The sequence below is a fragment of the Peromyscus eremicus genome, chromosome 3 (genome assembly GCF_949786415.1).
Source record: "Peromyscus eremicus chromosome 3, PerEre_H2_v1, whole genome shotgun sequence".
NCBI classification, from domain to species: Eukaryota; Metazoa; Chordata; class Mammalia; order Rodentia; family Cricetidae; genus Peromyscus; species Peromyscus eremicus.
The window spans coordinates 128,064,964-128,083,183 of NC_081418.1; the positions used below are offsets into that span (position 1 = coordinate 128,064,964).

The following is an 18,220-nucleotide window of genomic DNA, read 5'->3' on the forward strand; positions in this document are numbered from 1 at the left end:
GACAGACACACACATACACACAGAGACACACACACCAACACACAGAGACACACAGAGACACAGACAGACACGCACATGCATACAGAGACATATACACAGACATAGAAACATGCACACACAGAGACAAACACATATATAGGCACACAGACACACATAGACACATGTGTGTGCTTGAGTGAACACCCTCTGTCACACATAAAATAATGTCTGAGAATAACTGTTGTTTTAGGGGCTTTACCAAAGTTATCCTAACAAATTTCTAATTTTCTAGGCTGAAAACAGCAGCCATTGAATCTGTCTTGCAATTACTTACCTTGTCAGAGACTGCTGCCTAGACAGAAATGCTGGCACTTATTCTTCCCATTTCATATCTCTTTAGAAGAAGCGGTATTCCTTTTTTCCAGGAAGATACCACAGGGTGGGCATCAAAGACTCCCAATGAAGATTCCAGAACCCCAGGGTCTAGGGTTGGCGCATACAACACACCAGAGCCCATGCAGAAACCAAAATGGTTACAGGAGTGCAGAGAACAGGGTACACTTTTTCACTGCTCTAAAAACACTGGTGGCAGCCCTGAAGGCAGGGTGAAAGCTGAGTTTCTGGTCTGGAGTCCAGACAGAGGATGGTCTACTATGAAGAAGCCCCACAGCAGCCCCTGTGCTTGAATACACAAGCCAGGCTTCCCTGGGCTGAAAGGTGATGAGATCAGACAAATTGTGAAGCCTTTGTCTGCCTGTGTATTTTTATAGAAAGGAGCAAATTTCTGCTGAACTGTCAGATAATCATCTCTGTCCTTCCTTACTTGTTTCTAACTGTGAAAAAAATGCCCCTGGTGGGGCCTGGCTTTAATCACTTTTGATTAACACAGAAGCTTTCAAAGAGAAGATATGTTCTGTAAACTGCACGGGGTCTCGAGGCATTAACATTTCAGACTTTCCCTGGGTGTGTAAAATGTCTTAAGCAGAGCCAGGATATCAAGTCCTCCGAGACAAAGCCGGCTCCATAGGGAGCTGTGCTCATGGCTCTGACTCATTTTTCAAAACAGGTTTTGGGCTTTATTATTATTATTGTTATTATTTTCATTCTTGAAAAATTGCAGGTGATCCAAAGCCAGTACCTCTTGGGGTCAGGGACTTTTTCAGCTTGCATTTTAGGAGAGACTGAGAAAAGCCAGAGGATGTCTTGGGAATGGACCCAGAAATGATGAAGAGCCTGGAAAGATGGAGCCTAGAAGAAAATGTGAGGAAGCTTGGAGGCTGGAGACAGAGGGAGAGTTAAATGTAAATAGTATCCCCACTGCCCTGCCCAGAGAGTTCATCAAACTCTGTGAGGAAGCTGTGCTTGGTTCTGCTTCTCTGATCTTCCAGCATTCACCCCAATACCTGGCTTCAGATTTGTTTTTATTAATAAGCCCTTTTAAGATTCGTGCTATATCTGGCACCCAACATTCGTGGTATGAATTCATGAAAAGCCGCTTACCTGTGGCCTTTCAGGCTCCAGCTCAGGCCCGAGCTACACTTGGCCTGTTGTGGTGGTGCATGCCCCTAGGATTTGCTGAAAGAGGCAGAGGCAGGAGGATCCTAAGTTTGAGGCCAGCCTAGGAGGCTTGCTAAGGGGAAGCTTTGGCCGGAGCCAAGCCACAAACAGTGGTGGGACCATGGAGGCAGCGACTGCTGCTCCGAATTGCTGGCTCCTTCTCATCGTGTTGGTGACTGTGGTGATGCTGCTACCTGGGATGAAGAATTTACTGCTGCTTGTTCAGAGAAGAATTGCCAGGACCATGGTGTTACAAGAAAGCATCAGCAAAGGTCAGTTTGGAAAACTTTGGCAAGACAAATGGTGGGGAAAATTGCTGTGAAGATTTTCTGTTCTAGGGAAGAACATTCATGGTTCCAAGAGACAGGCATTATCAGACTGTGATTGCTCCAAACCACAGAGGAGGCACAAAAAAAAATCTGCAGGGAACCATGACCACACCTAACAGCAACTTTGAAATCTACAAAAAGATGATGAGACCCCACAAGAATTGATGATTCCACATGTACTATGATAAAGCCATTAAGATGATTAACACCACCTAAAGATCTGCATTGGACTGCAAACTACTCAGGACGATTTTGAGATGGCTAGCTGAGATGATCCAGCCTGACAGACTACTTAAACAAGGACTTGTGACAAGCCCTGAACTTTCTCATTATGCAGCGGCTGGACAAATGATACAGGACTTGACAATTAACCCAAAAATTTTCTTTTCAGGATCCCCTAAAGATGTCTTTACCCCCAGAAAGCAGGAAGTAATTTTAAGAAAAAGACACCCACATTCCCAAGAGGTGGGTAGTTTTTTTGGTTGTTTAATGAGTTATGGATATTGTCATTGTTTACGATGGTTGGTTACAAGTTATTAATTGTTAATGGTCAGAAAAAAAGCTAAACAAGGAGATTAGATTCAGAGTTTTTTAAAAAAAGAAAAAGAAAAAAGAGAATATAGATATGAGGTAGATCACACTCTACTCTGAGAAAAAAGATAAAGAAATAATAGGATAAATGGGTAGATCATTGAATCTACTCTAAAAAGAAAAAGGGGAAGATATAAAAATGACAAAAGGTAGATTATTGAATCTATTATGAAAAGAAAAAAGAGAGAATATGGATATGGTAAGATAAAAAGGGAGATCATTGAATCTACTTTTAAAAAGGAACTGCTTATTTTACATAGGATAAATAATAAAATTTTTTGTCTGAATTTGTCAAATGTTAATGGACTAGACATTGTTAATATATGTAATGAGTTTTTTGTCTGAATCTGTCAAATGATAATGGACTAGACATTGTTAATTTAATTCTTGACTGTGACCTTTTATTATTTTAGACAAAAAAGGGGAAGTGTGGTAATATATTGTGTCCTCCAAAATACTGTGCATTCTAATAAACTTATTTGGGGTCAGAGGACAGAATAGCCACTAGATACACATAGAGGCCAGAAAATGGTGACATACACACCTTTAATCCTAGCATTCCAAAGGCAGAGATCTGTCTGGATCTCTGTAAGTTCAAAGCCACACTGGAAACAGCCAGGCATGGCGACACAACCCTTTAATCCCAGGAAGTGATGACAGGAAACAGAAAGGTATATAAGGCGTGAGGACCAGGAACTAGAGCCTGGTTAAGCTTTTAGGCTTTTGAGCAGCAGCTCAGCTGAGATTCATTTTGGATGAGGACTCAGAGGCTTCCAGTCTGAGGAAACAGGATCAGCTGAGGAATTGGCGAGCTGAGGAAGCTGTGGCTTGTTCTGTCTCCCTTATCTTCCAACATTCACCCCCAATACCTGGCTTCAGGTTTGTTTTTATTAATAAGCCCTTTTAAGATTCGTGCTACAACTCTGCTTGGTTTGGGGACAACAAATGGACCCTGTAGGATTTAAAGCCAAGTCCTTATCTACTCTTTGGCTGGATAAGGACCTGTTTGCTATAAGTCTTTAGAGTTAAGCTGATCTCTCTCCCTCCCTCCCTCCCTCCTCTTCCTCTTCCTCCTCTTCCTTCTCTCTCTCTCTCTCTCTCTCTCTCTCTCTCTCTCTCTCTCTCTCTCTCTCTTTCTCTTTTTCTGTGTGTGTGTGTGTGTGTGTGTGTGTGTGTGTGTGTGTGTGTAAGTATTCAGAGGAATGACTCAGGAATCAAAGCTAAAACACTTTTGATACATTGCTTTCAGAAGCCTTAACTCGGGGTATGAGTCCTTGACCCAGAGCGATACCAATGAATACCGAGCGGGGCCGGTATCTAGAGGCTGGGCTGGCTTACAAAGTCCTGGTGAATCTTCATTCCTCACTTCTTGTCAAGGCCAAGCAGGAGGCATATGTCCAGTGAATGAGCTGACAACCACCGTGTTATCTTAGAGGAAGAGGTTCCCACTGCAGCTTGTGCTAAGTTCTTTTTTAATTTGAGTTTTTGAATATTCCTGAGGTGGGGTCTGACTAGAAATGTGGCTCTTTAATTTTCCCACACTGCCAGCCCTTGATGTTCATGGAGGCCTGGCTCCAGGACCCTGGCAGGCAGTAGAGTCCATGTATCACAAATCGCTGTCTGACTTATCATTTAGGGGGTTGTAATGACAAGAAAAAAGTCTACACGGACAACCTTCAGACCCATGAAAGCCATCTTTGGGTACTCTGTGCATCTGTGCCAGCCTCTCCCTGTCTGCATGGATTTGACCTGATCTTTGTGAAAGGCTTACTTCTGGCCTTTTAGTGTCACAGAACACAAGTATAAAATGTGGCAGGAAGTGCTCGAAATGAAAGAAGGGAACTGAGGATTGAGAGACAGTACAAGCTTTTCCAGAGCTATGGTGGAGTCGTGAGTTGCCTGTCCGGAAGAAAAGATAGGTCGGCTCCTAACCTCAAGCACCTCAGGTTGTGGACTTATTCGTAGGAAGGGATTTTATATAAATAACTAGAAGTCATTTGTGTGTTTCATAGCCCAATAGTATGAACATTCTTATAAAAATGAGAGATTTAGCATGTGAAAAGACAATCACAGAGTGATGAACTTGTGGAGACAGAGGGACTACTCCCTCTGTGCGACAATGCATGCGGACTCAGGAGAGGCCAGCCCTGCTTCACCTTGATGTGGGACTTGTGCCTCCTGAACTGGGAGGCTTCTCTATTTCTCCATCTGCAGGACTCTGACCCAGAGGTCCCGGCAACCAGCACAGAAGGGAGCATGTAATTAGGAGTACAGTGAGTAATTAATGGAAGTCCAGGCTCCTTCTCCATCATGTAATAGAAGATAAATGGACAGAACTTAATCAAATTAGCAGGAGTCACATATTCTGCTTATGTCTTGGCCACCGTCAGCAGGTGTGGCTTTCTCAGCTACTTTAGAAATGACCTTTTATGTGTCTCCACACCCAAAAGTTAAAGTGGTGATGTCAGGTTGAGTGTGGGTTCATTTCCAAACCCAAAGCAAGGCCAAGTGACCCAGAGTGCTTCACGTGAAGTAATTCCAGACAGGAAGACAGAATGGAGAACACCAAATGCTTACCACGCACACCTCTGAGACATGAGGAGGAAGAAAGGGCTAGAAGCCTGGCTTCAGTGTGTTCTTTCTCTGGGCTCTGAAGGACAAGTTTTTGGGGCTTCAAGGACTTGGTGTGCATGAGTCTATGGAATGACCTGCTTCCTGGAGACATGAGGGGGGGGGAGTGTCCCTGGAGTCAGATACAGCACCCATGAGCACAGCCGCGCTATACTGAAGGACAACTGAAGCTGTATGCTGTGTTGATTGCTTAACACGCACACACCAAGGCCCTTAATAAAGTGCTGAATACCGGGTAATTAGGCAAAGCCCTGTTTTTTGTCCCAACTGTATGTTTTCATTCTGAAAAGATCCAGGTGCCTGGGGTGATTTTCATCCTGGATAATAGCAGAGTTCTAGAAGTCTCATAATTTGATGAGCTTGTTTTTCTTACAGTACAATGAGACTAGGCCCACCCTCCCTGCTGTCCTCAACCTAGTAGGTTCTCATCAACTCACTGGGAAGGCTTGTTTCTGCCTTTGGAGCTGATTGGTAAGCACCCACAGGAGGCTCACACCCCTCCTCAGCTTCCTTAGGGTTAGAGATTGACTTATTCTTGTCACAGTGCAGCCACACTAGCCCACAGGGTGGCTATACTGTCCTGTGGTGTTCACTGAAATGCTGCCACACTAGCCCACAGGGTGGAAATGCTGTCCTGTGGTGTTCACTGAAATGAAGCCACACTAGCCCACAGGGTGGCTGTACTGTCCTGTGGTGTTCCTGAAATGAAGCCACACTAGCCCCCATGGTGGCTATACTGCCCTGTGGTGTTCACTGAAATGCAACTCCCTCCAAAGAAATTGCCTTAATTATTTTGGTAGTTGTAAATCGAGGAACCCATGCCAGCTCCACCATTACCTACTCCCCCTGAATATCACTGCTCTCTGGACAGCACAGTGTGCAGGCTGTTCCCAGGATTCCCTAAGAATAACAAGAACTAAGTAAAATTGTTTATGTGTGAATTTGTGAAGAGTGCACTAATGTAAAAACAGAGATATTAAAACTGCTATTTCATTTAGTTTCTCAAAAATAACAAAAGGATGTGGAGGGAGGAAAACGCACCTGTCGTGAGCAGCATAAACTGAGATGGGAAGCTGGAAAGCACTGTTGCCCAAGCCAGCTTGAACTCATGCATGTGCATCCATGATGGTACAGGCAAGGGAATGTGCAGGGTGACCATGCTTTCGGGGGGACTTCAGTCCACCTAGAGAGGTGAGATTACTAGTCCTTTCTGATTGGAAGAACAAGAGAGATGTCAGTCAGTTGTTTTCAATCACAAATGTGGTAGAAGACTTGAGATGGGGCCTTCAGATCAATGGGCGACCAACCCATTTGTTAGGAACCTTCGACAGCTTTTCACTTGACCCTTAGTGCAGAGATTGAGGCCAAACAACAGGAAAGCCACACTTACAAATGTGATACCTTCCCCAAGCCTGGGTCCATCCACAGACATTCTTTCCTGAGTGTCCAGAAACCAAGCCAGCCTGATTTCACCATGTCAGTTACAGATTTCACCCACCATGGAGAGCGAGAGGCCAAATATTTGTTGGGTCCAATTCAAAGGCCATGAAAGAATCCTCCAGATTTGGGCTATTTCCATCCCTCTTAGGTAAGTTTAAACACATCCTCTTGGTTCTAAGGAAAACAGCTTGTAAAATATTTGGGAGCTCTTGGGACATCAAACAGCTCTTGGAGGACTATACTTTAATGGTTTACTTGTAAAAGAATCAGTAAAAGAAGCAGAAACATGTGGTTTAAATTTTTTTCTGAATATATGAGCTATTTTGTAGGCATCTTTTGCCTTTTTCCTGAGGGTCTCCACACATGTTTGAATGCTTATCCTAAAAACACTGAGAATACACTTTATATGCACTGATACAGCTAACGAGACCTTCATACTGTAACATGGAGTTTGTTGGGTCTAGGAACCAAGGTCCTGGAAGATGCTGACACATACAGAACTCTCTCTCTCTCTCTCTCTCTCTCTCTCTCTCTCTCTCTCTCTCTCTCTCCTCTTTCACACTTTGTGTGTGTGTGTGTGTGTGTGTGTGTGTGTGTGTGTGTGTGTGTGTAGCTGGGCAGGGACAAGAATGTCTACAGAGTCCTCCTGAGTAACTAGGGTGCAGAGACACCTGGTTCAGGGGCTGGAGACTCAAAAGCTCAGAAACCGAAGCAGATAGCTAGTGTTGATGCTCAATTAGGCCCAGAAAATTCAAAGTGGGCAGTTGGGTGAACTAGGAAGTTTTACATTTTTACTGTTTTTATTTCACCAAGGGCATTAAAATTCAACTAAAACAACATTGTTTAAACAAAAGAGATCTGGAATCAGCATCTGCCACCAGCCTCAACCTCTGCTCAGTTCAACTTGGCTGTGGCTTAGAGTGTTGAGCATGGAAAAGCCTTTCCCAAAGCCACATGGGTAGAAAGCACCTGGTACAAGTGCTGGCCCTTTGTATTGTTACATGTGATACACAGGCCACAGGAGGCCAAGGAGTATCATTGGGGGCAGACCCTGGTCAAGTTCCCTGTTCTCTGGTTAAGGACATTGCCTTTTTAATGTGAGATTTCTTAACTTTAACATGTAGACAGTAGTGACTGTCTCATCTCTTTGCATTGTGAGGATGGAGTATATTAATTATAACTGATAACAATTGGTATTCCTGCTCATCAACATTAACAAATATTTTCGAGGTGCCTACTTACTTACTCTATGACCTGCGTTGCAAAGATGGTGGTAAGTCAACCAGACAAGGCTTTGTCCCCCTTGCCTCTCTGAGCCCAGACAGCGAGATCCTACTACTGAAATCACCACCCAAGCAAGTGCAAGAGCATCTGTGGCCAGGATGTAATAGTATAAAATGGCAGGGATGTGGTGTCAATTGTCTGGGTCAAGACAAATCTCCCCCAGGAAGTGAATGAGTAGGGAAACTCTTTCCCATGGAGGGGATGGTGTGCATAGATCCTCCTTGCTGCCCCCTCTTTCTGCCTCCAATTCATCTCTTTTCTTCACCCATTTCATCTGTCTTAGGCCATTTCCTGTTGCTATAACAAAGTTTTTGAGGGTGGGTAATTTTTTAAATTCATTTTGCATACCAAAGATCCCCCTCTTCCCTCCTCCTGCCCCTCCAGCCTTACCCTCCCAACCCATCCACCATTCCCTCCTACAAGAAGGTAAGGCCTCTCATAGGGAGATACATTTAGTAGAGGCAGGTTCAAGCCCCTCCCCCTGCCTAAAGGCTGTGAGAGGTGTCCCATCATGGAAGTGGGCTCCAAAAGGCCTGCTCATGCACCAGGGTTGGATTCTGATCCTACTGCCAGGGGTACCCTTAAGCAGATCATGCTACACAACTGTCTGGATATGCAGAGGGCCTAGTCCAGTCCCATGCAGGCTCCGTAGCTGTTGATCTAAATTTCATGAGTTCCCACTAGTTTGGTTTGGTTGTCTCTGTAAGTTTCCACACCATGATCTTGATGCCCCCTGCTCATAGACTCCCTCTTCTCTCTCTTCAACTGGACTCCTAGAGCTCGGCCTGGTGCTTGGCTGTGGATCTCTGCATCTGCTTCCATCAGTTACTGGATGAAGGCTCTATGATGATAGTAAGGGTAGTCACCCATCTGATTACTAGGGTAAGCCATTTTAGGCAGAGGGTGGGTAACTTATAAAGAAAAAAAATGTATTGATGTTTTGGCTCATGGTTCTGGAGGCTGGGGAGTCCAAGAAAATGCCACTGGAGTCTGCCTGACTACTTGTGGGAGCCTTGAAATGCTTCAACTCAGTGCAAGAAGTCCCAACATCATCTAAGGCACATTCTTGCCACCCTGAGTATCCAGGATCCAGGGCGGTTATACAAGCAACAGTCAGATGGTGGCTGATGGATTTTCCCCTTGCTTTCATTAGCATTTCCAGCATGAACCTGCAGAAGTGGTCAGGATGGCAGTTATCCACACATAATTAAACATTATAGAAACAAGCTAGAGGGTTTTATTACTTCCCTGATCTCCATTGCTGGAATTCTTGAACTATAGATCCAAAACAAACACCTCACAGTTTTTGGGCCCTCTGAATGCTTGTCTGAAATAAGAAGAGGATTGCTATTGTTCAAGAACACATGACAGTGCTGGGCGGTGATAACACACGCCTTTAATCCCAGCACTTGGGAGGCAGAGCCAGGCGGATCTCTGTGAGTTCGAGGCTAGCCTCGTCTACAAGGCGAGTTCCAGGAAAGGTGCAAGGCTACACAGAGAAACCCTGTCTTGAAAAACAAAAACAAACAAACAAACAAAAAACAAAAAGGCCAGCCTGGGCTACCAAGTGAGTCTCAGGAAAGGCACAAAGCTACACAGAGAAACCCTGTCTCAGAAAACGAAAAAAAAAAACAAAAACAAAAGAACACATGACAGGAGCATGTGGGGCTGGGGTGGGAAGATGGGCAGAGTTTGTGCAGAAAGGACAAGAGGTAGAATAGAGACTTGAGAGCACAAGACCAGCAGGTAGGGCCAGCAGGAGTCAGAAGCTGGGAGGCAGCTGCCACTCAGCTCATCAGGACCTCATTGGGACCAGTGAGATCAGGGAGACACATGGGACATTATGGAAAACAGCTGTCTGTGTCTGAGGTTCAGAAGAGAAGGCTTGATGGGTCACAGGGATCTGGGTCAGAAAGACAGAAAGCTGCAATATTGAGATGCTAAAGACTCCTTGGGAACCGAGGAGCAAGATGAGTGATCCAGACAAGAGGATCACAGTGACTCACAGCTAACTCAGGACATGACAGCTGACAGGTGATCCATAAGCTTCCAGCTTCCAAAAACTCCCATGGCCTGCAACAGGGCATCTGTAGTATATTCTGGAATGTCCAGTCTGTATTCTCAGATCTTGACTTGGGCTTCTGTCTGTCTACCCATTCTCCCTGTTGCTGGCTCCCGTTACGAGCTCTCTTCCTGGCCGGTTGCTCCACCTGCTGCTACAAGTCTGATTGAGCCCTAGGCAAAGTGGCAGAGGGAGGTGACTCATGCTTTGTGACTGGATTTAAAAACGGACCATGCGATCCAGAGGAGAGAGAATGAGCTCAACATTTGCCTTGGATCTCTGAGAGAGGAAAGTGAACCTGCCAAGACAGGGCGTACGAAGAAGGCCAGACTCGAAGGAGTCCAGAACAATGGATTTAAGATGCTCATGGGTTTTAAATGGGTTGTTGAATTCACACAGTGCTTGGCACATAGGAGATGCTCAATCAACACTTGTCCTTTAGGCCACTTGGAAGATGATACCCTAGCAACACAAATAGCACTGTCCAATGGAAGAACATGAACGAAAGGCAAAAACAGCTCATTTCTGCCCAGGAGCCCTAACAGCAGAGGTGGTGTCTTTCTTGCCAAAACAATGCTTATGCTAACACGGCCCATTTAGGGCACCAGGTCCTTGTCTCACACTCCTGGAGGGGCCTGGCTAGTGCCCTGGCTCAGCTCAGAGTCTTAAGTGTCAAGGTTCCTTTGCAGAGTCAGTACCTGGAGACACTTGTACCTCTCTCCCTCCTTCGATCACTTTCTGATACCAGTGTCAGATTCCTGTGGCATTACCCTGTCAGCACAGAAGAGGGAGCCCAGGCAGGGTTCAGGCAGCAGGCTAAGCAAGCAGGGCGTTTCTTTGTCATCTCCTCTTATATTTACAAATCATGTATGTAGGTTTTATTCTACTCTGGAAGATAAGATTTCAATATGAATCCCTGGATCAGATTTATCTTTAACTACTGAAGAAAATGGATATTACTGAAATATGTGCCCCTGAAGCTTCAAGTTGCCCTCCCATTTGAGGCTCTGGTGTGAGAGGAACCCGGAGCACCTTCTGTCCATCCCCACCCCGCTCCCCACCCTCCCCACCCCGCTCCCCACCCTCCCCACCCCCACCCCGCATTTCTGCACTCCCACCACAGACCAGTTCTGTCCTCTCATTATTCTTGACCCATGATGCCTCTTCACAACCAAGATGATCCCTGTGCTCCCATATTCATTAGCTGCTGAATGTGGAAAGGCCCAGGGGACGCGTTCGTGTGGCACAGGTGTCACGGCTTAAAGGAGTCTCACTGTTCCTGGCAAGGACTGGAAGCTGCACATTGCTTTTGCAGTTGTTCTCTTCTTCTATGTGCAAAGCAGACAGACTTCCGGTACTGCCGTCGACTGTTTCCCTGGGTCTCAGCACCTTTGCAGTGCAGCTCTCTAGAAAGCTGTGTACACACACATAGGATTGTCATAGTATTAAAACTTGCCTGTCATCCTCGATTGTCAACTACTCCATTTCAATAGCGGGCCATTGAGGCCTAGAGGCAAGATTTGCAAATCGAACTGGGCTGGAGCCTGGCTAAGAAGGCAGTGTAGACTGGGTCTTCGGGTTAGAGAGTCACCTGTAGGGCCCTCTCAGATTTCCTTATAAGACTGAAAGCATCTTTTTGGAAACATTCTATCTTGTGCTTCCTACCTTTTCTTTTTTGACTTTTAGTAAGTTCCCAGTGCACACGCTAGTCAAGTCTGTGGCACAAACCAAGGCCAAAGGCCACTATTTAAAACACGAGGATCTGTCATGAGTAGTGGAGGGTGAGTGACCAGGGACTATAGTTGGGAGCAGCTGAAGATGGAGAGGAAAGAGACAGAGTGGAGGGGGAGGTTCTTGGTATGTGTTCTGGAGATCTGGAACTCTACGGCAGATCTTCCTCAAACCTTTGGTAATAAGGAGTTTGGGTTTTATAGAAGAGAGAGGTTCATTATAATTCTCCCCGTTCACTTCGCACACCACATTGGCTGTTTCTTCGCATTCACTTTACAGGGTGACATTTTAATTTTTACTTATAAAGTGATAATTGGATGAGTAAGGACTTCTATTTTTTTCCATAATACTTTAGATTGATTATTTGGGCATTTCACATCATGAACCCCAAGCACCTGCCCTTGTAGCCCCTACCCCCAAGAAAGAAAAGAAGAGAAAAGAAAAAAAAAACAACAAACAGCAACAACAGCTGTGTTATCCATACACTCACTGGAGCATGGTCAAACTCCCAGGGGCAGCCCCTTAAAGAAAACGGAGTCCTTCCCCAGCACATCCCCACCAGACGCCATCAGTTGTGAAGAGCTGCACTTCAGCATCCCCATCAAAACCTTCAAGAGTTCTCCTTGATGGTTTTCTGTCTAGGCTGCCACTTTCCTTGGGGTGGGGGTGGGTAGAGGTTGTCATAGCAGCCCTCCAAGTTCCTCTTTCTCAAATGTGAGTCTGCAGCCATCAGTACCATGGCAAAGGTAGCTTCCTTGCTCTTTACAGTCATGGGAGCAAGGATAGTGGACTTACACATGGTTTCTGGAAACTGCATGGACCGCAGACATCCACATGGTCTCTGGCATCAGCCTGTGCCATGGACTGCAGCATGGTCTCTGGTGGCAGTACAGACCACGGGCATCACCATGGTCCACTGCTGCAGTAGGAACATGGACCCAGACATGGCTTTTGGCAGCAACACAGAGCTGAACATCACCATGGGGGTAAGGAATTTTAAAACAGGACTTTGGTCATTCGGAAAATAAGGTCAACAATTGGCAAACTGGACTTTGTAAAACTAAAACTATTTACATAGCAAGAAAAAATACAGCAATCAGGTAAGAAGCAGCCTATAGAATGGGAGACATACTTCACCAGCTATATGTGTGACAGAGGATTAATGTATAGAATATGCAAAGAATTAAAAGAAGAATCATCAAGAAGACAAACAATAAAAGTAGGTCATGATTATGAGTAGACAATTATTCAAAGGAGGAATACAAATGGATAATAAACACTTTTAAAAGTTTGTTCAAAACATTGAGCCATCAGGGAAATGCAAATTAAGGCTCTTTTGGAATTCTGTCTCACACCAATCAAAATGACTCTCATCAAGAAAATAAATGACAACAAATGCTGGTGAGGGTGTGGGGGTAGGGGGACCCTTATTTGCACCCCAAAGGAGGAGTGTAAGCTGGCACAGGCACTTCAGATATCAGTGTGGAGATTTCTCAGAAAGCTAAAAATAAAACGGCCATATGACCTATCTATACCACTTCTGGGCACATACCCAAGGACTCCGTGCCCTCAGGCAGACATACTTGCACATATATATCCTTTGCTGCTGTATTCACGGTGGCTATCGGATGGAACCATCCTAAATGCCCATCCACTGATGAATGGTAACGAAAATGTGGTGTGGTTACAATAGAATTCTATTCAGCACCAAAAAGGGTAAAATTGTGAACCTTACAGGGGAAGGAACAGAAGTAGAAGATATTACACTGAGTGAGGTAACCCAGACCTAGAAAGACAAACCCTGCATGTTTTCTCAGATACGGGTCAGACCTTTGACTCTTTTGTTTCTGTGTTTAAGTTGTGAGTGTCCAGAGGGGCCAGAGAATAAGGAAGAAGCCAGGAGGGGTTGGAGGAGGGGAAGACTGTGGGATGAGGGGTCATAACACAGGTATGCTATGGAAGGGGAGAAGACTGTGGGATGACGGGTCATAAGACAGGTGTGCTGTGGAAGGGGAGAAGACTGTGGGATGAGGGGTCATAAGACAGGTGTGCTGTGGAAGGGGAGAAGACTATGGGATGAGGGATCATAACACAGGTGTGCTATGGAAGGGGAGAAGACTGGGATGAGGGGTCATAAGACAGGTGTGCTATGGAAGGGGAGAAGACTGGCATGAGGGGTCATAAGACAGGTGTGCTGTGGAAGGGGAGAAGACTGTGGGATGAGGGGTCATAAGACAGGTGTGCTGTGGAAGTAGTGTGGGATGAGGGGTCATAAGACAGGTGTACTATGGAAGTAGTGTGGGAGGGCACTCAGGCTCAAAAAGGTGAAACGGGGATTTGAGGGATGGAGGAAAGGGGGGGGTCGGGAATGCAAACCAAAACTTGGGCTATAAGGAAAAGCTGAACAGAAACCTAATAAACTACAAGGTAACCAAAAGCTTTCATCAATTTTCCACAAATGTTAGGGACTGAGGTGCCCTACATGGACAGATTACACAGCTCCCAGAAACCAGAGGTCTTTAGACAAAAACAATCCCAGTTCTAGGTGTGTGATACCTCCTTAGGAGTTGTTGGCCATGGAGTCCATGAGACTGACAAAACAATCCAAGCTGTTGTTCGGGTTTGTCCATGAGAACTAGATTCTATTACCCAAGACACCCCATACTTGTGATGCAGCACAGAGGAATCAAGCTGGACTAGGCTGGAAGTCTCCACTCTGCTCACTACCATACGTGGTGATAGAGGTATTATGCAAGCTGCTGGGAGAGAAAGGACATCAGCGGTCCTAACCAGCTGTGGATTCTGAGTTCTTCAACACCCACCTTGCAGGCAAGATATTCCCACTGAAACAGTAGCGGCATGGTTGATTTGAGGGTAACCAACCATTTTCTGATGGAATTTGAGGACTTCTATGTGGGAAGAAATACATTCCTGGTACTGTAAACCTGGACAAAAGCCTGTGGCTGAGGGGGTCAAGCCCTAGGTTGGAACTTACCACTAACATTAAGCTAAATAGATAATAGCCAAACTGACTTCTAAATAGCTATATTTATACCCTTAAAGTGCTGTTATCCCACTTGGCCAGAGAAATGTCTTTTTGCAGTGGGTGACAACTAATACGTAGCTGTCATAATTTGTCAAAGTGCTGAGAACAAATGATTGTGGAGAGCTCAGCCTAGAATGGGACATTAAATCACTACCTCCAAGACCCAAGAAAAAGAGCGGAAAGATTGTAAACATTGGGTAATGGTGGAGTCTTATAAAGGCTGTCTTCCAAATGTTATATGGCCAAGGCAATCATGAACACGCAGCAGCTATGGCCGCCTGCACACACACACACACACACACACACACACACACACACACACGCACACACACACACACACACACACACATACACACACACACACACACACACACACATAAAACATGAATGTGGGAGAGGGTCATGAAGAAGGAGGAGGGCTGTAGGAGTAAAAGGGAGACGAAAAGGAGTAACAGGTGACGTTGTTCATAATACATTATACACGTATATGAAATTGTTTAAAAATTAAAGAAAACCTAAAAACAATAAGTGAATAAATAAATACAATCAAATAAAAATGATAGTTGCAATCACTACTCTGCTGTTTGGGAGAAAGTGGAATCCTTAGCTTATAGTTTATTTCAGATAGATTATAATAACTGTTTTAATAATACATGTATATTAGAATAAACTGTATAGAATAAGAATATAGAACATGTCTGAGAAGGAACCTCGAATGTTAGGACTAATATCATAAATGCACTATTTACAATTTTGCCATATCATATCCGTAAGTTTGAAAACAAAGACCAAGCCAAGAGCAGGAAGAAGACTGGAGCTGGAGAGAGGCTCAGTGATTGAGAGCACTGGCTGCTCTTACAGAGGGCCCAGGCTTGATTCCCAGCCCCCACATGGTGGCCCACAGCCATATGTAACTCCAGTCCCAGACAACCTGACACCTTCTTCTGGCCTCTGCAGGCATTGCATGCATGTGGTGCATAGATATTCAAAACACCTATAGACATAAAATAAAAAAATAAGAAACTTTATAAGGAGAAAGGATGGATCTGTTTGATCCTAATAGGTCAAAACCAGGTAAAGGATAAGTAGAAGGGTCCAGTAGAGGCATAGTACATAAATTAAGCTCATTTTCTAACACTGTAAATATGAACAAAAATAGTGAAATATTGTTTCCAACTGCGGGGAGAGAAAGAACATCAGTGGTCCTAACCACTGATGGATTCTGAGGACCACAGCAGGAAGAGCAGTGGCCGACATGGAGCTGGATGGTCAGGTCTCCCATCCGAGCTGATCCACCTGGGCCTCAGGTCCAGTTCCACCACTTATGAGCTGCTGCTTTCTCGTGTCATTGTTTGTACCATGGGCTTAAAAATGTGCCACAGGGCCGGGCGGTGATGGCGCACGCCTTTAATCCCAGCACTCGGGAGGCAGAGCCAGGTGGATCTCTGTGAGTTCAAGGTCAGCATGGGCTACCAAGTGAGTTCCAGGAAAGGTGAAAAGCTACACAGAGAAACCCTGTTTCGAAAAAACAAAAAACAACAACAACAACAAAAAAAAAGTGCCACAGGACTGCTGTGGGATTAAAAGGAATCAACACGTTAGAATAGCATCTGGCATGCCATAAATACCACATAAGCATTAGCTGATTATTGTTGTTCTCAATGCCTGGCACACTGGACCATAAACCTGTATACACTACTAAAGAGTATCTAACAGTATGCATAAAAATTAATATTCAAGTGCTTCAACTCACATGTTTTCCTACTGTTTTATCCCACATTAGCCAGAGTTGTGTGCAGAAGTGTTCCTTACCAAAGTGTCTAAGGCTTAGACAGACGTTTGCAGAATGGTTAAAAATTTAACTCTAAGTAGTTAAATTTTTAGTGAATGTCCAATAAACTATTCTGTATCAGTTAAGTCTGAAATGATGTATGCCAAAATAAAAATGTGTATCTGTGTCACCATCTCAATCTGCGCATACTCTTATGTTTCTTTCTTAAACATCTAAATTTTGAATGAAGCACAGATACACATCAATGTTGATTACTATTTTGGTGACACAGGGTGATTTGAATTTTGACATTTCTCATTTTTCATCTGGCTTTCCAACAACAGATTCATTCCCAATGAAAATACCTTTTTTTTTCTAATTAAAAGTGTAGTAAATACTCTGAGATCTCTAACAAGCAAAATCCCTTAATAAGTGTCGTAACCTCCAGCTTCAGTACACATGTTGGTAAGAGCTATCCATGTAGTTGGTTTCACTGCGCTTGCACATAGGGAGCTGTAAATGGGATCCTACACAGAAACCTATAGTTTTGGAGGGGGGAGGGGGAACAGTTGAAACATTGTCTTGTTTTTCAGTGATCAGAATATTACAGATACCATTCTCCTTGAGTGTGTATGGATCTAATTTACTGTTTAACGGGATGACAAGTGTAGCAGCATATGACCATCCAATGAATTCTTCATGTGCATCAGCCGAAGCTTCAGGATGCCAAGAGGAGAATGAACATGCCAAAGTAAATGGAAATTTTAAGACTCTTGATGAGCATTTGAGATTACTTAAAAAACCCCTGGTTCTCCTAGCAGGGTTCAAGGACTATGCAATGTGCATGCACTTATGCTTATGTAGCCATTGTGGCTTTGGTCTTAGTTAGTACTCAGAGAGAATTTTCTGTCTAAAGCCTAACATGGTGCAGGAGAGACGCCTCTGAGAACTGAAAAGAGCTATTAATTCCAACAATGAGTATCCCAAGATTCCACACCAGTAAACAACTAGTTTTCAAATGTCAAGGACAAAAACATAAAAATTCAAAGTATCATAGTTAAAGAGAACATAAGAAACAGATTTCATGCGCATTGTCCAGTTCTAGTGGAGAGTAAAACTTTATCTTCGATCTCTATTTGTGGCATCTTCTGCCAGTTGGAAATTAGCTACAAATATTCAATTAGAATAATTTGGAACAATTTTTCATTATGCATGCTAATACACAGGCCTTGACTGTTGACTTCTGACTACATTCTTGCTTTGTAAAGCATTTCTTATCTTCATCTGAACACCCATTGGTTTGGGGATCAATAGACATCATGTGTTTTCACCCTTAGAAAAATGCTTTGAGACAGTCAAGCTTGAAGCATGCTAAGGGGGTACAGAAGTCAATTGTGAGTACACAGGTGAAAGTGATGTGTCTGTGTGCACATGTGTGATCTTGAGTGAATGCAGTAAATGATAAAGCCGTTGAAGAAAGCTGGGGTGCTCATGTGACCCTTTTGGATCTGTGTTCTAGAGTGAAGTCCTAGATTTGCACTGGCTAACATGGCCTCCTGGAAGCTGGCCCTCATGCCCAGTGATGGACGCTGTAATGTTCCTGTCGGGGATGCTGGCTAGTTAAAGCTAGCACCAAGGCCCTGAGGTGGAAGTCAGAGGGATGATGTGAGCTACTCCAAGCCCCATTATCAGCCCACATTTTCCCACACTGCTGTCTGGCCCTCCAGGAACCCCTGTTTGTCTTTGTCTTGCTCCTGATGAACCAGACACTGGACAAAATTGGCAGGGATTGACATGAT

The 18,220-nt window shown here is 44.4% G+C and overlaps 1 long non-coding RNA gene across 2 annotated transcripts in view; it reads left to right on the forward strand.

The window, feature by feature from the left end:
- LOC131906063 (uncharacterized) overlaps nucleotides 1-6,949 on the forward strand; it is a 32,139-nt gene extending 25,190 nt beyond the window's left edge. Inside the window, exon 3 of one of the 2 annotated variants that reach the window (XR_009378113.1) lies at nucleotides 6,569-6,949. This is a non-coding gene — a long non-coding RNA (uncharacterized LOC131906063). The remainder of the gene's footprint in view (nucleotides 1-6,568) is intronic. The other variant, XR_009378114.1, reaches the window with a different exon arrangement.
- The last annotated feature ends 11,271 nt before the right edge of the window (nucleotides 6,950-18,220 follow it).